At 41.1% G+C, this 18080-nt stretch overlaps 1 protein-coding gene across 1 annotated transcript in view; it reads right to left on the bottom strand.

Moving 5' to 3' along the window:
* The window catches only part of LOC135257153 (polypeptide N-acetylgalactosaminyltransferase 1-like), a 90808-nt gene extending 75708 nt beyond the window's left edge, over positions 1 to 15100 (bottom strand). Inside the window, exon 1 of the mRNA XM_064339617.1 lies at positions 15007 to 15100. The gene's annotated coding sequence lies outside the window, so the exon portion shown is untranslated. The remainder of the gene's footprint in view (positions 1 to 15006) is intronic.
* Between the last annotated feature and the right edge of the window lie 2980 nt (positions 15101 to 18080).

The raw sequence follows: 18080 nt of genomic DNA, 5'->3' as shown, positions 1-18080 counted from the left end.
GCACAGTATCCAATTTATAGAGCACAGGTATCTATGCAGGACAGTATCTAAACTACTCAACACAGTATCTCAAGGAGAGAAAATAAGTCACGCGCGACATCTCCCCTTCAAAAGGCACCGCTTGGCCTTCCCCAAAATTGCCCAATAACATGGTAGTACTGGTAGTGCTGTCAAGATTAAGGTTCAGCCTACATGTTGAAGGTTGGAGTGTGCAGTTAAATGCGTCACAATTTTAAATGAAGGACTGATGTGGGGGTGGCAGGGCAGGGAAACGAACTGGAGATTGGTGCTTACAGAAAAGTGAAGCAGCCTGTCCACAAACAGAGTAACACTGGCGAGTTTGAGCCGCAGAAAACAATGAGTTTCTCCCACTAATGTGATCTTATCACTTAACAGTTAACAGTTAATGGCTTTTACTGCTCTTTAAATGAAGATAAAATGCCCGAGAAAACCAACCCTAGAAGAATTATCCCACTCACCTTCTGTTTGCTGGACCCGACCACCAGCCAGCAACGTGATCCAATCCCAGATTCATTTAATACGAGGGTGCTCTCCCCTGCACCCATTTATAAGGTCAGACCACAGATTAGCCTCGTGCCTGAGCTCTAGGGCCCTTTCCCTGCCCAGCATCCTCTCCACCGCACCATACCAACAGCCGAGCAGCCCACAGAGGGAGACGGCGGAGCACAGCCAAAACCACGGTAATGTGCTCCATTTAGAATTTCTACACACAAATTTGAGGCATCTTCTGAAATCGCAGCAGTTTATCCTCACTCAGCCGATCCATCAAGATGAATTTTGCCAATGGGCAAATGCGGATGTCCATTACAGTTCTACACCGCTTGCAATAAGGCTTTTATGTTCTGTTCTTGAGTCAGTCCATAAAAAAAACTAAGTTGGGTATACGACAGTAAATCGGTAGCTTGGGTTTGACTTAAGTAGGCATCTCCACAATTTCCCAGTTGTGTCAAATTTGAGCTCTAAATAACCCATCACACGCAGAATGGAAGAAAAAAAAGAAAAAAGAACAAATCACACTGCCATGCTCTTCTACATGCATCGGGGCTGTAGCATAGACCTCTAGCCTTGTTGACTCAGTAGCTGTGGGGCAAATGCAGGCTATCGAATTAACAGACATCAGATATTCTGGAATTTACTTTTAATCAGTGCAGCAAGGCAACATGCAGAAATTAAAGGCTCAATAAGCAATTAGCTGGAGTGAAAACACACTGCTGACGATCACAGCCTACCCTGCAACAAGGTATCCTGACCCAGCAGTCAATTAGAATCTTTGCTCTATCAATATTTCACTGAGCAGCTTTCCATATATAACTTTTGCAGAATCTAACATTTTTTTAAAAATAGCATGATCTGTAGAGGAGCAGATGACAGAGTATGACTGCCAAACTTTCAAGAGGAGCGAACAACCGACTTCACCAAAATATAAGGGGGATCCACTTCCCCACATCTTGGGACTGGCAGCTTTACACGGGGGACAGACACAAACTCAGTGCTGTTCCACTTCCCAGATAGCCTACCTTAGTCTGCTTTCCTTTTCCCAATTACGCAATCAAAAGCGGAATTACATGGCCTTCACAGAACTGATCCTCACCTTTGCTTTGTTTCTCTGCTCCCCCAATTGGTGAGGACTTCCCTGGTTCAGCTGGGAACAATGGCAATGCATTTCTCTTAGCATAAATGCTGATTTACCAACATATGCCACATGTCCTGAGAAAATGAGCTACTATAAGCTGGTTATACGTGTGCACACTTATTACAATATATTATGATACATTATGAAACACTCACTAAGGTATTACCAGGGTATTGCATAAGATCAGGTTATCGGTTATAATTCGTATGCTTAATTATAGAGAAGGGAAGGCCAAAAAGCTGGCTAGATTACAGATAGAGAAAAGTCTCGCAAGCATGTCATGTATAAGCAGCTGACTGAAAACAGAGAAACATACAGCATGTAAGCTGAGGACATCATAAAAAAATTAACTGCGTGAGAATGTTCTGAATTAATGCATTTATGCCAAATGGGGAAAGGCGTGGCAAGTAGGCTATCTTTCAAAGCAGACAGAGGCAGGGCATTGGGTTCAAAGAAGAAGCACTGCTGGGTCAAACCTCATTAAAAAGATAGAGAACCCGGAACAAGGCTTGAAAGCTTGTAGAAAGGTTAACACAAAGGCTGATTTCAAGTGTGAGACTCCAGCTTTAGCCCAGGAGGATCTTTTTAGCTCGTTATTTAGCATCCCTCAAGATTCACCGCAGAGAAGCCTTCAGTGGATTTGGGCTGGCTTCGTTTTATCCTCTCATGCTGAGTGTAACAGTTTTACTTGCCTCCTTTGCCAGCGTACTAAAAACTGACCATCTGCCTTAAATCACCTCACCTTATTTTAAGATTCTCTTTAAAAAGTTCTAATCGGTCTGTTTTGGTCTAGCATGCACAAGCAATTTCACGGATTAAACACATGGCAATTTCCTTGTAAGGTTTTCAAAAAGGTTGGACCAAACTTTTGGATATATAACTCTGCTAACACGTCCTGCTGGGAAATAAAAATTTAACAAGATAAAAATAGCTTAAAAAAATCAAAGGAATTGCCAAAGAAGCCATTCCATCTGGGCTGTGCAGATGCACTAACATCCCGCAAAAGGTTGCAAACATTTAGGCCTTCATCTGATGAGGCTCTGACCCAGTTACACTGATTATGGCTGCAGAGTTCTCATGCAGAGGGTGAAGTATGCATACATGTGTTGAAAACAAAGGGATTTTCAACAGCTTAACATCACCGCTCATGCTTACACAATGGGCCTGTTGTCCGGAGCACACTGAGTCAATTGTCCCTAACTGCATTCGGCCATCAAGAAACGGAGCGCCTCAGATAACATTTTCAGCAACCAGCCGGCGAGATGAAGGTGGCTGCGGAGGGATTACGCGCGGTAATCCTCTTCCCTTATTTTACCCGCACGTGACCAGCGTTTTCGGGAAAGCGCAGCAGCATCCTTGCCTGGTCCGTTTGAGGACAGCCGCTATCGAGCGACCTGGTTTCGCTTGCAAAAAAAGTCCTCCAAAGCATCAACTTCAGCACTTCTGCAGAGAGAGCTGGATGGCGGGCATAAATCATTTTGGCTCCCGGCACCTTAAAAGGTCATCCTCACCTCAGGCGGGTCGCTGGCACAACAGAAGCGGCACAGTGCCGGCCTACCCATCAGGCTGATGAAGCGGCCAGGCCACACACCCCACACGCTCCCCCAATATCAGCCACCTCCAGAGAATCCAACTCAATTTCACTCCTATCTGTGTGACAGGAACTAGTGCCTGCGACTGCATGAAAAGGTGCGGTTCCTTCTGCTAACTAAGATCTCGACTGGAAACAGGATTATTGTCAGGGGTAAACCTGTAAATATTGACCATCTGAGCTCTGGCAAGATGGCCACTAGCTGGTAGGATTCAGTATTCTGTAGTCTTATTCAATCACCCAAAGCATTTTAGACTGCATACAATTTATACTCAGCTTCTGTAAATTATAGAGTGACTAAGGAACCAAATATGTCAGTACCTATGTAACAGCATTGTCAACAAAATTAAAAAATAACATAAAATCTAATCAAATTACAGAGCTCTATGCCACTAATTATCTAAAAAGCATTCTGATGTATTAACCAGTCAGTTAATACAGGGATAACTGGAGAGATACAGTAGAACATTTTTTATACCCATATAATTATGCTGATGGTTCTTTAGGAAAGAAAAGTCATTTTCAGTTTCAGCAGGAAGACAATAGTAAGTTACTTGACTTACCTCTATGCTGCTTCTAGCATAGCAGCAGCACATCCAAATAGAATGCTAACTCTCATTAGTTTGGACAGCATCTCAATGTTTTTTTAAGGACGAGTCTAAACTCATAAAGTGTGTCTTAAGATACACATCAATTAAAACAAAAAAGCTGCCAGGCTTTCCCTCCAGTGTCTCTTACCATTATCACTACTTTTCAAATACGGCAGTACAGTTAGAGGGACCTACTCGTACATTCCATTTGTACATGTTCTCTCATTAGCAGTTAAAAAGGGCTAGTCATGACAGAAGAATCATGACATTATAAAACTTTTAACAGCTTTTAATTTAATCATTAATGACCTTATCCATGGTGTGATTTCCCCTGACCCAGTGACTGTATAACACAGGCAAATTAACAGCGGTGGGATATATAGCTACTTTCACGTGCATTCAACTTCATTTTCAGCATGAATGAAAGTGTATGAAAATGGTGGTTGGGGACATGTGCACATTCATTCTTTTCTTTTTTTTTTTCCTTTTCCACTGAAGGGGAAACACTTCAGCTATTCTCCTATGGGCAACAAAAAAAGTCTGTCTTTCTCCTAGCTGTCATAAAACTTAAAAACATAAAATTGCAGGAAGAGAGAGGCTCTTAATGCCACAAGAACACTTCCCATTAATTTTCTTGATGAGTCAGCAGATTCTAAGTATATTATAGTGTCTTTTGTAAGAATACAACCAAGTTTATTTAAACAGATAGGCTTTAAACAGAAACTGATTCAATCAAGCCAAAGTCAACAGCAGCAACTCAACAAGTGGAACATTATAAATGGGCGAAAATCCACCAGGCTTCAAAGACCCGCAAGCTACAATTTAGCCTAATGTAGACTTCCATCGCTGTTGCATTCATATCTCAAAGGTTCCACTGTAACCGCCCAGGACAGATTGCCATTGCTACAGGGGAGGATTTTTCATTTATTTTTGTAATATACCCCCATTCAGTTAAATTGGTCTAGTGTTTTCAGACTGATGTGCAGAGAACTTATTTCCGCAGAAATATCTTTTCATCCAAATTGATGCTTGTTGGTTTATAATAGTGATACTCTCTGTCCAGCTGTGAGCTGAGATTAGGCTGGGAAAACTGACGAAGCGCTTTGTGTTCATTTTATTCTAATGCAAACTTTTGATTGACTGGGTTATTATATATAAAAATGCTCATCAATTTTACCGTATGTGTGCTTTATTTAAGTTAGACACTGTAACCATTTCCAAGGCTTGTTTGTTTGCCATATAAAATAGGCAAATCATTCCATCTGTAATGCTAGGGGCATTTAAAATCATTCTACAGGGTATAATAAATGTTAAAATATTACCAAGCACATGTTTGGATGTCACTCCACAAGTTTTTTTTTTTTTTGGTTCTCCCTTGAAGAAAAACAATGACGAGTGAGGTTGGGTGAGGATGGTAGGAGGGGTGGGCTTTAAATGACCAGGGAGTACATTGGTACTGACAACGTCCCTGACTGCCTCAGACATTGAAATGGAGAATCAGGGGTAAAACTTACGAGCAAGTGTGAGCCAGCGGGAGTGTCACCTTGTCAGGAGGCACGCTACCTTAGCGACTGCAGAAAGCGAGGAAAATTACCTCTGCAGTATCATAGTTGCAGAGCTCCAAAGGTCAAGCCAATATAACCGCACACAGCGTGAGGTAGACTTTGCTCATGTCAGACACGGTCTTGCACTGGCGCAACCGGGGAACGGGGGGGACAATCACTTAAGAACACCTTGGACCTCTTTACAAGAAACTGAACACCGCGGAGCACTGGTCGCACATGCGCACACTTACTGAGCCTCCTGTCCTTGACCATCCTTTGCGGCACACGCTTTCAAAAAAAAAAAAAAAAAAAACGTTTCCACAGCTCTGCATCTGGAAAAGGAGATCGTTTGGCACTCACAGGAAGTCCCAGTTGGTCCAAAGGGACTAATGTAATAAGAACAATATCAGATGTTCTACTGCCTAAAATGGCTAAAGCAAGGAATCCACTAATAAAGGCTAGATAGCTGAGCAAGCACATTGTGTCAGTCCAAAGGGAAAGCAACACGGAGCCTTGGCCTACAGTTTGTAAAACGTCCAGTGAACCACTCTTAACACCGACTGCTTGAGATTTATTTTGACTGTTCGGGTTTATGTAGCAGATTTACCAAAGAAAGAGGGTGGTATAAACAGCCAAAACAGAAAGCCAAAAGCAGTGCACATTAAGTTCACATGCACGGAAATTGAATAACATTCTCCTTGCTTCACCTTAACTGAAAATAAAACAGATTCTAAATAGTAGAAAATTTACTGTTACTAATGGCTGGTAATCTGTAACCTTTCAAAAAACATATATGGAACTACTCTCTTATACATATTCAACTTAAGCTTTCCTATTGCATTTGGGTCATTCTGACTTCTCCTGGGTTTATCTCAAACCAATGTATTAAGAGAAGAACAGCCTGGAATTGGCAGTTGGCCATGAATTTCTATGCAAGTTCAGTTCCTCAGACTCATTTTTGGGTAACTGCTTTATAACTTTTGACAGGCAAGAATTTATGTCCAGCTCTACCTCTAACAAACTGCTAACAATGGTGAGTTGTAGGCTTTCACATCAGCCCAAATCTCTGGAAACAACTGGGGTGTTTGGAGTTTAGGGAGGGGGCATTTTTCTGCAATATGAACCTTAATCAAAATCAAACTTTACATTCCATGTGAAACCAGATTCATTAATACTACCGCCACATTTAATAGTGATCCCATCCTTGTTTAAATTAATTACCAGACTTTATACTGTAATACCACAATTTTTTTGCTTTTAAAATCGAAATATCCTTGTTCATCAATAGGAACAGAAAACAATGGCAAACACGCAACTTATAACCAGACAGTGTGTGTCCAGGTCAATCTCTCCCTGGACACTAATGAATTAGAAAAAAAGGGTGCTAAAAGTCAGGCTTTAGTGAGGCACATGAGATGCACGACCTCCATAAAGGTTGGGAGGTGTAGGAAATGTCAAACGAAAGAAATGAGAAACAGATCCTCCACCAAGGGGGTCAGGAGCAGTCCTGCTGCCTGTGGGCCTAGTCTGTTCCGGTGAGCTCCCGGGGTGAGCCTCCAGTGGATGCCTGGAGCAGACGAACGAGAATCAATCGAGAATCCTCACTATTAACTAACACTCTCTGGGCGGTAGGCACAACACCCTCCCCCCCGCCTTCCCCTCCATCTGTCTCTCTCTCTCTCTCCCTCTTCTTCTCTCTGTCAATAATGGCTGCCAAAATCAAAACTGCAAATACATACCCCATTTCATTCAATTCTCCGGAGGGAAATTATTGTCTGTTGTCGTTGGGAACGGCTACATTTGCAGGCTCAAAGGAATAAATGAACTGTATGCTTCGCAGCCCTTTTTTCCGGGGGAACATGCGGTAAAATCAACAGAGACGGCAGCGAGGGAACGCTCAGTCGGGGGTGAAGAGAATGCCCTCCACAGCCCACCGGCGCTCAGATCAGAAACAGGAGGGAGTGCACGTCCAGGGCATTGCCAAAGAGCTGGCCTGATCGCAGTCCAAGCAGAGATATCCGATGTAGGGCTGTGCTTTTTCAATCCCCAGATTGAAACGCGAGAGTGAAATGACGCATGTAATTGTGCAGCCCTACGACGCTACTCGGATGCATCTTATGTCTGGGCTTGGTGCACAGGCTGGTTACTGGCTCCATTCTCCAAAGTGGAGCGAAGCTTCGGAAAAAAGAAGTGATCAATTACAAGGCAACTATTTCTTTAAGGTTATTCTCACAGCACACAAAGATTTGCTTTTAGTCAATACTCTAGTACCAATATTGGTACCAATACTTCGTCTGTCATATTTCCATCAAAAACAGTTGGTCTTATGTCTTCTAGAATATTCTCTCACAGATGTTACAGCGCTACGAAAAAAAGTATCTATCATCTGTTAACTTCCCATGAAATGGATGGTCCCATCTCAAAATAATGAGCAATGTTTATAGATTTAAAGGAACAATTTGCCATTTTTTACATAACTACTTGGACTTATCTACTGTGTTGTTGATAGATCCCAATGGCTTTATTTCATGCACAACTGAAAATAAAATATTAAGTACATACCCATCAAACCATCTGATTGTGAAATCTACCATATGACAAGCATTCAAAGAGGATCACAACAGGAGGCAGCCACATGTACTGAATATTAGAAAAGGAAATACCCCGAAATGCAGATATTTTGCTACTTGGGACAGTTGATGAAACACAGAAAAATGATGACATTTACTGAACGTTTGATATTTGGAAGACTGGGCTGGGTTTGAGTGAAGGCATTGGCGTTCACTCTCTCATTCCAAAGAAGCACTTCACACCACAAAATGTAGCCTAGTCTAATCCTGATTAATACTCTGTCCCCCAACACACCGTATAGCAAGTTTAAAAAACAGCCTAATTTTTCCCCCTCCGGATAAGCGAGTGCTATCAATGATATAGCAACTCTGCATGAGTAAGATATTTTTGCAACTATGATTTACATTTATTAGGTCATCTAAGAATAAAGAATTACATCTAATTCCTAGCTTCAGGGAAAGCTTTTAAAAATTGTCAACAGATATTACACAGATGCTTTCTCATCTGCATCACAAAAACATTTTCATAGGTACTGGTAATCAGTTTACCAATTAAAACAATGACCTGTAATTAGTGCCAAATTGAGCACAACTCAAGTGCATTACTTTTCATCATTGTGTGGAAGCAGATACTTCAGAATTATCTCAGCCAGAAATGTTTTTTTTCTTCTGAAAATGTGGGAAAACAAACATTACAATCATTGCACCACCTCTTGTGCAGTGCTCTTCTGATGCTTAATTTGAATGCAAAATATCTTTCCAAACATCTTCTAATGAATTGCCTGAGGAATCCAATATTCAATACAGATGCTTTCATGTTGGGTAGTAGCTATGGGCCTTACATTTGAAATCACAAACTGGGACTCCACATGAAAACAAATCCAAAAATATTCAAAAGAACAAAAAAAAGAAAGAAAAACCTACACCTACATCTGAGGTTTCTCTTGGTTCTGCCAAATGAAAGGCACAGCTCCACTGACAAAGATTGGTTTGTTGAGCCCTTTCAGAGTTCCTTTAAAGAGGCCAGTGAAGGGCTGCCCATAGCTCCAGATGACCCATTTCCGCGCAACATTATCCCCCATGTGATCAAATCAGAAAGTGTACCCACTGCCAACCCTGGATTGCATGACATCTAGCAATCTCTTTGTTCAGAACGAGGGGTTAAAACAGTAACGGGCTTGCAGATCCTTATCAGACTTCTTCCTTTTCCATTTCAGGAGCACTGACATTTTATGCTTTAATTCACGTTTTATTCAATCTAGTTCGGATGCAACCTGATAGATTTGTACTTGTGTCTAAACTGTCAGCAAAGACAGAAACAAGCAGTGTACTATTCTTACAAAGGTATTTGTGATGTAAATTGCATTATTCTGTTTTGCTACAAACATTCCACATAAGCTACTTAGCATAATCATCATACAGAAAGGTTTGTGCTAACTTCAGCAGCGCTATCAATACTTAGCTTGCTTGTGCTTCCTCGGAAAGTCTGCTTTTGTGATGTCTGGGTTTTGCATTAGCATCTGTAAACACTAGAATTTTCTGATGGAGCAATTCGTGCATGAAAATTCTATCAAGGAAGCCATATTTCCATATGGCTTCCTCCTTCTGGGGATGAGAGTCAGCCACTTTGCAATAAATAAATAAATAAAACCTGAAGGGGAAACGGTGTGCAAGTTGTTCCACGAGTAGAATTTCTCTTAACTGCACTTTAAGATGTCCTGTGAACATGCTCTGAACAGTCCCACAATTGGCACTTTCTGTTGATGGACATTAGACGGTGGCAGAGAAATAGAGTAACTGAAGCCTGAATAAAACCAATTCTTGTTGATTAAAAGAGCCTTGGTTACGTCAGATCAACACTGAGTCTCATGAGGGGGGCCTCTCTTGTCCGCAAATGAAATAAAAGCACCCCTGATCATATTAATTAGCTCCTCCATGGGTAGGCAGAGTACGGGTCGCCCTGCGTCTCTCTGCAGCTGAGAGGGCAGCTAATAAAGTTACAAACAGATTTAGATGAAACCCACCAGATGACTGCCTATGGCACAAGGAGAAAATGATGTGATTTTCAGGTCTGCGGAGACAACTGTTCAGGGTGGCAGAGGTACACACACACTAAAGAGCGCTGCTGTTTTCTAATTAAGAGATGCTCTGCAAGGAGGAGAAAGCAGGCAATGACTGTCAACATGTCCATAGCTAATAATTTGCATTAATTCAGCAATGTGCTGAGACGAAAATAAATGTATAAACAGCAACAGCCATTATCCCATGATTGTGGACCTTGACTGTGACACATTCCTGACCTTGAATAAATATTATCTGCATAACGTTCATGTGTAGATTTGTTTTGGATTTAAATGAAAAGTGAAATGGTTCACACTCAAAAAAATTGATTTTCCAAGCTTTTAAAGTGCACATTACATTGCTTTTTTATTTTTTGCAAATACAGAGTACACATTTTGCACAAACGTTTCAGCTATGCTTTCTTCAGTGCCATTCCACAATCTTTTTAAACAAGGTAGATCCAGCTGCAATCAATTAAAGCTGCTGGCTAATCTGTGTGAGACGATAAAGAATCAGGGTTGTAGGAGACAGAACTCTGTTCATTCCAATACCAACACATAATATACAGTGTGTATATTTGGCATCTTATTACAGAAAACAATGTTTCAACAAATAACACAGCTGTTTTAAGAGTGTAAGTTGGCTTCACAAGTAACACCGTCTGTACCTCTGTCTGTGTCCTTGCCTCTCCTCTTCTCCACTAAGTGCCCTCTCAGCTCCCTGACCTTGTCCTGGGGAGAGGTTAGAAGTTAACAGGCTCGCCTCGACTTAACAGCACTTACGGCCACCTGTTATGGATCCCTGTCCACCTCTTACTGCCTCGGACACCCTGCTCAATCCTAGCATGGACATTCAGTCCTTCTTCCCTGCCCTAATCTTCTCCCTTCTTCAAAGTCATACTTTTCAGGGGGTAGTAGTACCAACACTGACACCTTACCCACAACCCAACAACCTGTTCCAAATGATATAGGCTACAGTGTTGCCTTGAGTCTTACTAAAGCAGCTTTTTAAAAAAAATTTTTTTAAAGCTTCCCATTAAAGGTACATTTTCCATACATTCTGAGGACCTTGCACTTACCTGTCCAATATCTAGCACTCACACAGTGACATTTTTTCTATTTTGATTATGATTGATGGCTGTATCAATTAAATGTAGCAGTCAATTTAAAAAGCTTTACAAAATAAACATGGTTTTGTTATGTCCTATACAATGGGATCGTTCCCATCCCATTCGAAATGTCGGGAACCGTGAAAAAACTGAGCTGACCGCGAGACAAGATGGAACAATGGCATTCCTATGCGCTGGTTGCCAGGTGCCCGCTGGAAACCCAATCCCCGCATCTCTGGCACACACTCTGCCGCGCAGCCTCGACAGCAATGCGCAAAATAGAGCTATTGTTCCAGCGCACTTGGAACAACAAACACAAAAACCACTCACTTTTTCATCCGTGGAAGCACATCTGCTGTTTAAGGCATGCCGAACAGCGGGGAAGGAAACGGCTCATGTTCTGGGCTTCGCGCGTCTTTAAAATGAACGTGATTCATTTCCTATGAATGTACGAGGACAGTCATCATGATACAAAGGGAAAAGAAATGCAAGTGATCCGAGTTAATTAGACATTACCAGAAATGGATGTTATGACCACGAAAACCATAATACCAGGGTTGAAAATTACACATTAATCTGAATCTGTGCCGACTCAACGGTGTTGCACTGCCTGTCAAGGAGTACATGATAAACGGTCTGGAACATTGCTACTGCGCACATTTGCTTTGCAAAATACAATGCTGTGAAGAAGTAATTGCCCCCTTCCTGATTTCCTCTATTGTTGCATATGTCACACTGAATGGTTTCAGATCTTTAGATAAAATGTAATATTAGACAAAGGGAAAATTAGTAAACACAAAACACATTTTTTAAATTAATATTTAATTTATTTAATTAAAAAGTTATGAAATGAACACCCATATCACCCATGTGAAAAAGTAATTGCCCCCTTGCTCAATCAACCAATCAATCAATCAAATTGAACTGATAATTAGATTCAGCTGATTGAAAACAGCCGGGTTTGATTAAAGCCCAGTTGAATCTAAATCTCACTCATACTGAACCGTACCATCATAGTGAAGCAGTCACCACATCCAGGAAGTCACAAAAGATCCCAGAACAACATCCAAAGAACTGCAGGCCTGTCTAGCCTCAGTTAAGGTCAGTGTTCATGACTCCACAACAAGAAAGAGACTGGGCAAAAATGAGATTCATAGGAAGGCAGAAACCAAAGCTAACCAATAGAAACATCAATGCTCATCTCACATTTGCAAAAAACCTGATGATCAAATAGATGATCTCCAAGCCTTTTTGGATGACACGGGTCCCATTAGTCCAAGTCCTGACTTTAACCCAGAGAGATGCTGTGGCAGTACCTGAAACTAGCAGTTCATGCTCAAAAACCTACCAATTTGTCTTAATTAAAGCAGTTCTGTAAAGAAGAGTGGGCTAAAATTCCTCCACAGCGATGTAAAAGACATAAAAGACATTTATATAATATCAAATTATGTAAAGTGTTTGGTCACCGTAATTGCTGCTAAATGTGGTGCAACCAGTTAAAATTATGGGGGCAATTGCTTTTTCCACATGGGTGATTGCAATTTTTTTCATTAAATAAATGAAATGATTATTTTTTATTTTAATGTGTTTTGTGTTTGCTCATGTTCTCTTTGGCTTATTACATGTTTCCTAAAGACCTGAAAGCATTCAGTGTGTCAAATATGAAATAAGAGGAAATCAGGAAGGGGCAAATACTTTCTCAGGGCACTGTAAGTATGCACATTATCGGCGCATTACATTCATAAAATCAGTCACTTTGAGCTGAAGAGATACGATTTTATGTAACAATTCGATGTACGTAGTTTGTAAGTGATTGCAGTGACTTGGTGATGTTATCATGAGCTGAAAACAAGTATCCTGCAGGCTAAGTAATCTGGGAAACTATCTGAATCTTTGCCTCCCGGCCATGTATCAATTGCAGCCTATACATCAGGGCTCCTCGGTTAAAAAGATAATGCCGAACATCCCTCCAGCCAGAGCGAACAAGTCGCTCTTGTTTGTGCTAGAAAAGCCGCCCCCACCACACACACACACACACACAAAAGATATGGATAAATTATGGATGACTTGTGCTTCCCCATCTACTCCTCCCCCGAGAAGCATTACACATTAATTCCTGTTACGTCCAACTTAGATCTTCATCCACAGGGCGAACACCACTCGAGTCAATCGATTGCTAATCTATTTCCACTTCCGTGATTTCATAATCACGAAGACAGAAGAGTAGTTACTTCTTGAATTGTAAAAAATAAAATAAAAATGAAATTACCATTGTATATCCATATTGCTTTAATTCAAATGTGAACAAATTTGCCCACAAGGTCTGGTACAGGGAATAGCATGAAAACACAAGTACGCGATGGATAAAAATTTGACAACTCTCAGTCCTCGTTCAGAACGCATGAATTCGTGTTTAGTATACTAAAATAAACTGAAGACTGGTCGCACGAAATCATTGCTTCAACAGGTAAATGAGTTTATTACAGTTACTAACACATTTCATTCAGTGAAAGCAATGTTGGAAGTGCCGAACTTGATCGCTACAGCAACAAACGCATCTCGTAGCTAAGTCAATGATTGTAACAAGCCAAGTAAGGCTACTCTATATCCTAAGTAGCCAAGTCAGCTAAGCGGCACCACGATACTGCAACTGTTAACATACTTTGGTTAGCAGAACATAACTTAGCTTGAAATCGAAACACAATTTGCTATAGCTGCTAACATTAGTTAGCCAGGTTCCATGTTATATTATGTCTAGCTAAGTTACCCAACCTTGACATACATAATAAAATATAAATACTGGACAATAGCAGCTACTTCTCCAAATCGATAGACCAGCGAACCAAGCCACAGTCAGTCAGCGCGAGATGCAACTTCATTTAACGTTGATAACAAATAACTGTAAAATAGCTAGGATAGCGACCAAATGTTGGCCAGCTAGGAAGCTAGTCGTACGTGCCCTAACACCATGATGTAGCCTATTACTAATAATAGTCCAAAGGAAACCTGGCTGCCGTTGCAAAATATATATTGTCGAATAAACAATAATATAAAAATAAGAACGACAAATTGACCGAATAAATAGAAGACTAGCAAGCTATATTGACGGCGACCATCAAATCGTCAGCTGTCCCAAATTAACGCAGCAGTAAGTAACGTTAACGTTACCATCCAGCGAGCCAGCCAGCTAGGTAGCTAGTAGCTGGTTAAAAGAAGTAGTGGCATTCCTCTCTATTACATATATGTAGCTATAGACTAAACAATCATTTTACCTACCTTTCGAAGATAAACTCAAAATTGTGCCGGTTTTCTTTCGTTTCTTGTTTGAGGTTATTTTGAGTGTTCTGGAAAGTGGTATTCCGCGTTCAGATTCCTCTTGTAATGTTTCCAGTCTGATTTAGCGGAACGACTAATCTAAAACGTGTGCCGAAACGAAACAAAATCTAGCTGATGTAGACAGCTATAGCAAGCGATACCAAGGTAACGTTAGCTAAGGATGAATGTGGCTAGTCAGATAACGGTTTTTACCGTTAGAAAATTACCTAAAATAAATCCGCTCATTAATATGTATTTGCCAAACTGACTATAAATCAGACTATTCTGATGTTACATTCAAACGCGGGTCAAGCCCACTGGATATCTCTAGCTGGGTCTTCAGTCGATGTAATTGTGATCTCAAGATTGCAGTCCCCAAAAATTAATCCGAAAGAAAAGAGGGGATACATCCGCAATAACCAGTAGTGACGGATAAAAAACAAATCTATGTCATTGTTTCAAATGGCGTCCTTTAAATACTTCGTGCGCAGTTCGTCCGTGATAATTGCAGAGCAAATTAGCCGAGGACAGAGAGCTCCCAACCCATAGGTACGGTACTGGGCATCAGCTCACCGCTCTATGCGCTGCGCTCCAGCAGTGTCTGCTGTCGGTTGCGGGGCAGCCAGCAGCAGTTTAGTGCCCTCCCACTGCAGCCCCAACCCGGAAGAAAATCATCATTCTGCAATTACGTTTGTGAGCATGGCGGTAAGTAAAGAAGCGCTGAGGTTTTCTGGACTGCCCGTCTAAATTTATGTCTAAAAAGATAAAGAATAACTTTATTCTTTAACTGTTGTTCAGATTTAATTTTTATTGTTTGGCATAACTTAACATAATAGAGTTCAATCGAATGCATTCTGATTAATCTTTTCATCTTCTTGGCCAAATTTCCCTTAGTTTACACTGCTGTAAATCTTCCCAAAAACGTTTCCACGTGTTTAAATAGGCCGACTGTATTTTAAATAATGACCAGCTGAATCCATCTTCCAATTTCAAAGCAATTACGTGTAATATCTTATTTCTCTATATGTTTATAACTTTTTCGATCTCTGAGCACCTCCATTGCCGTAGATTATATATATATATATGGCTCTGTACTCCGCTATTTTGGATTTGTAATCAAACAATTCACATGTGGTTATAGTCCAGATTCTCAGCTTTTATTAAAGCATATTTTTAAGACATTTTGGTTTCACCATGTTGAAATTACAGCACTCTTTATACATACCCCTTCCCCCTATTTAAGGCACCATAATGTTTGGAATAAATGCTTTTGATTGCCTTTGGCGTCTGGTATTGGCATTTGTCAACATGAGAACCAGGCATAGGCGTAGATTTCGGGGGGCACGCAGGGGATACGTCCCCCTCAATATTTAGAACGTGCATTTGTCCCCCCACAATAAAAACATGAAAGAAGCAGAGGAATTTTAAATTGATGCAGAAAAGGCACAAATTTGTGCAAAATTCACCAGAATGCAGGAAATGAAGTGTTTGGTCAAAATTTCCTGGGGGAGTACCCACAGACCCCCCCGCTTAATGTGTTCCCCCCAATGGTCAAACGAAACCTATGCCACTGAAAGTCAAGGAAGCTATTATGAGCCTAAGTAATAAGAAAAAAGCTGTCAGAGACATGGGCCAAACCTTAGGCTCACAAAAACCAACTGTTTGGAATTTCATTATGAAAAAAGAGAGCACTGGTGAGCTCGGTAGGGCCTGGTAGGACTAAGAAGACCTCTGCAGTTGATGGCCGACTTTCTCACCATTTTGAAGAAAAACACCCAGACACTTGTCCAGCACATCAGAAACACTCTTCAGGAGGCAGGCGTTCATGTCTTAGTGACTGCTGTCCTCAGAAGACTTCATAAACTGAACTACAGAGGCTACGCTGCAAGATGCAAGCCACTGGTTTGCCATAAGTACAGGATGGCCAGGTTGCATTTAGCAGGGAGGACATAAAGAGTCTGCAGAGTTCTGGAAAAAGGTCTTGAGACCATGATTCACTTGTATCAGTGTGATGGCAAGAGTAAAGTGTGGAGGCTAAAAGGAACTGCCCAAGATCCAAAGCATACCACCTCATCTGTGAAACACTGTGGTGTGGTTATAGTTTGGAAATGTATGGCTGCTACAGGTACTGGCTCACTTGTCTTAATTCAATTACACACCTGATTCTACTAATAAACCACAAGAATCTCTGCTAATCTCTGACTTTGATTAGTGGAATCAGGTGTGTAACATTTTGTTTGGAATGAAAGCCTGCATCCACACCGGCCCCTTCTGGATAAGATTGAGGACCCCTGTCTTAATTGATGATGTAGTTGATGATAGCAGCAGGACAAATGCTGAATTGTACAGAAAAATCTCAATTTCACACGAATGCCTCCAAACTTTTTGGACGGCGCTTCATCCTACAGCATGACAATGATCCCAAACATACTGCTAAAGCAACAAATGTGTTTTTCAAAGCCAAAATTCTTGACTGACCATTCATCCAATCTGAATCCAACTGAACATGCGTTTCATATGCTGTAGAGAAAACTTGCCAAAAAGGCAACTAGCCCCCAAAACAATCAGGATTGTATTGTATGTTAAGCAAATCATTGAAGCATTTTATCTGTTAAAAATGTTTAATCATTTATGGGAAAATATACATTACAAATGTATCACACTCCACTCCCAATCAGTTAAGTCAGTGTCCTTCAGTCACCGTCGATTTCATCGTTGTGGTTCATCGTCCCTATGAGGCCACACTTTCAACCAGCCAGGGGAGGATGGGCTCCCCCTTTGATTCTCATTCCTCTGAGCATTTCTTCCTTTGCCACCAAGTGAGTTTTTCCTTGCCACTTTGCCAGTGTTTAGGCTGGGGTACGCTGTGAAGCATATTGCAACCAATTAGTTATGAAAGGTCCTACAGATAAATTATTTGTATAAATGTCATGTGTTTCGGGAAAAATATATCCTAGGTGTTTTTGAGTGAATGAGAGATTTCAGTGATTCGGATGGGCATTCGTCTTCAAGTCTACTGCGATTTGTTGTACGTGCATTCTGAGACAGAGCAGCACAGCACGCTGTCAGGAGCCTCAAGTGCCAGCTCAACCATCCTGCATGTCTCATGGTTATCCTCGTATGCCAAAACAGAGTTGGCAATCTGCATGGACATAGACGTGTGTGTTCTGCCTCAACCCCACGTGAATATCATTCTACAGAAATGCACGTATCTTCTGACTGAATGATGCACGGCTAATGTTCATCGAAGTAATTCTGACATAATTCTGCTTATGTGATTTGAGATGCATGGCCTGAACAGGAAGGCTATGAAAAAATAAGAATACGTACTCCAGAAAATTCTTGGTTTAACGTGCAGAGTCTAATAGAGTCTAATCTAGAGTCTAATCTAATGGCAGTTGCCATTGGACAGGATGGCTGTCATATTGTCCTTAGTTCTAACTCTGCTCTTTGACATATCAGTAGCATTTACCTCCCACATACTGTGACTCCAGAATAAATGAAGCCCCTCTGAATCCAGGTGCCAATGGCACGTGGTTCATGAGGACAATGTTAATCGTATCATGGTAAAACTAGTGTGGTACCACACCAGGAGTCTCACAGTCCCCCATGAGTGGTTTTTTAAAAAAAAATTAAATTTTTAAAAT

This window comes from Anguilla rostrata, chromosome 1, assembly GCF_018555375.3.
Source record: "Anguilla rostrata isolate EN2019 chromosome 1, ASM1855537v3, whole genome shotgun sequence".
NCBI lineage: Eukaryota > Metazoa > Chordata > Actinopteri > Anguilliformes > Anguillidae > Anguilla > Anguilla rostrata.
This window is presented reverse-complemented; position numbering and strand designations above follow the sequence as displayed.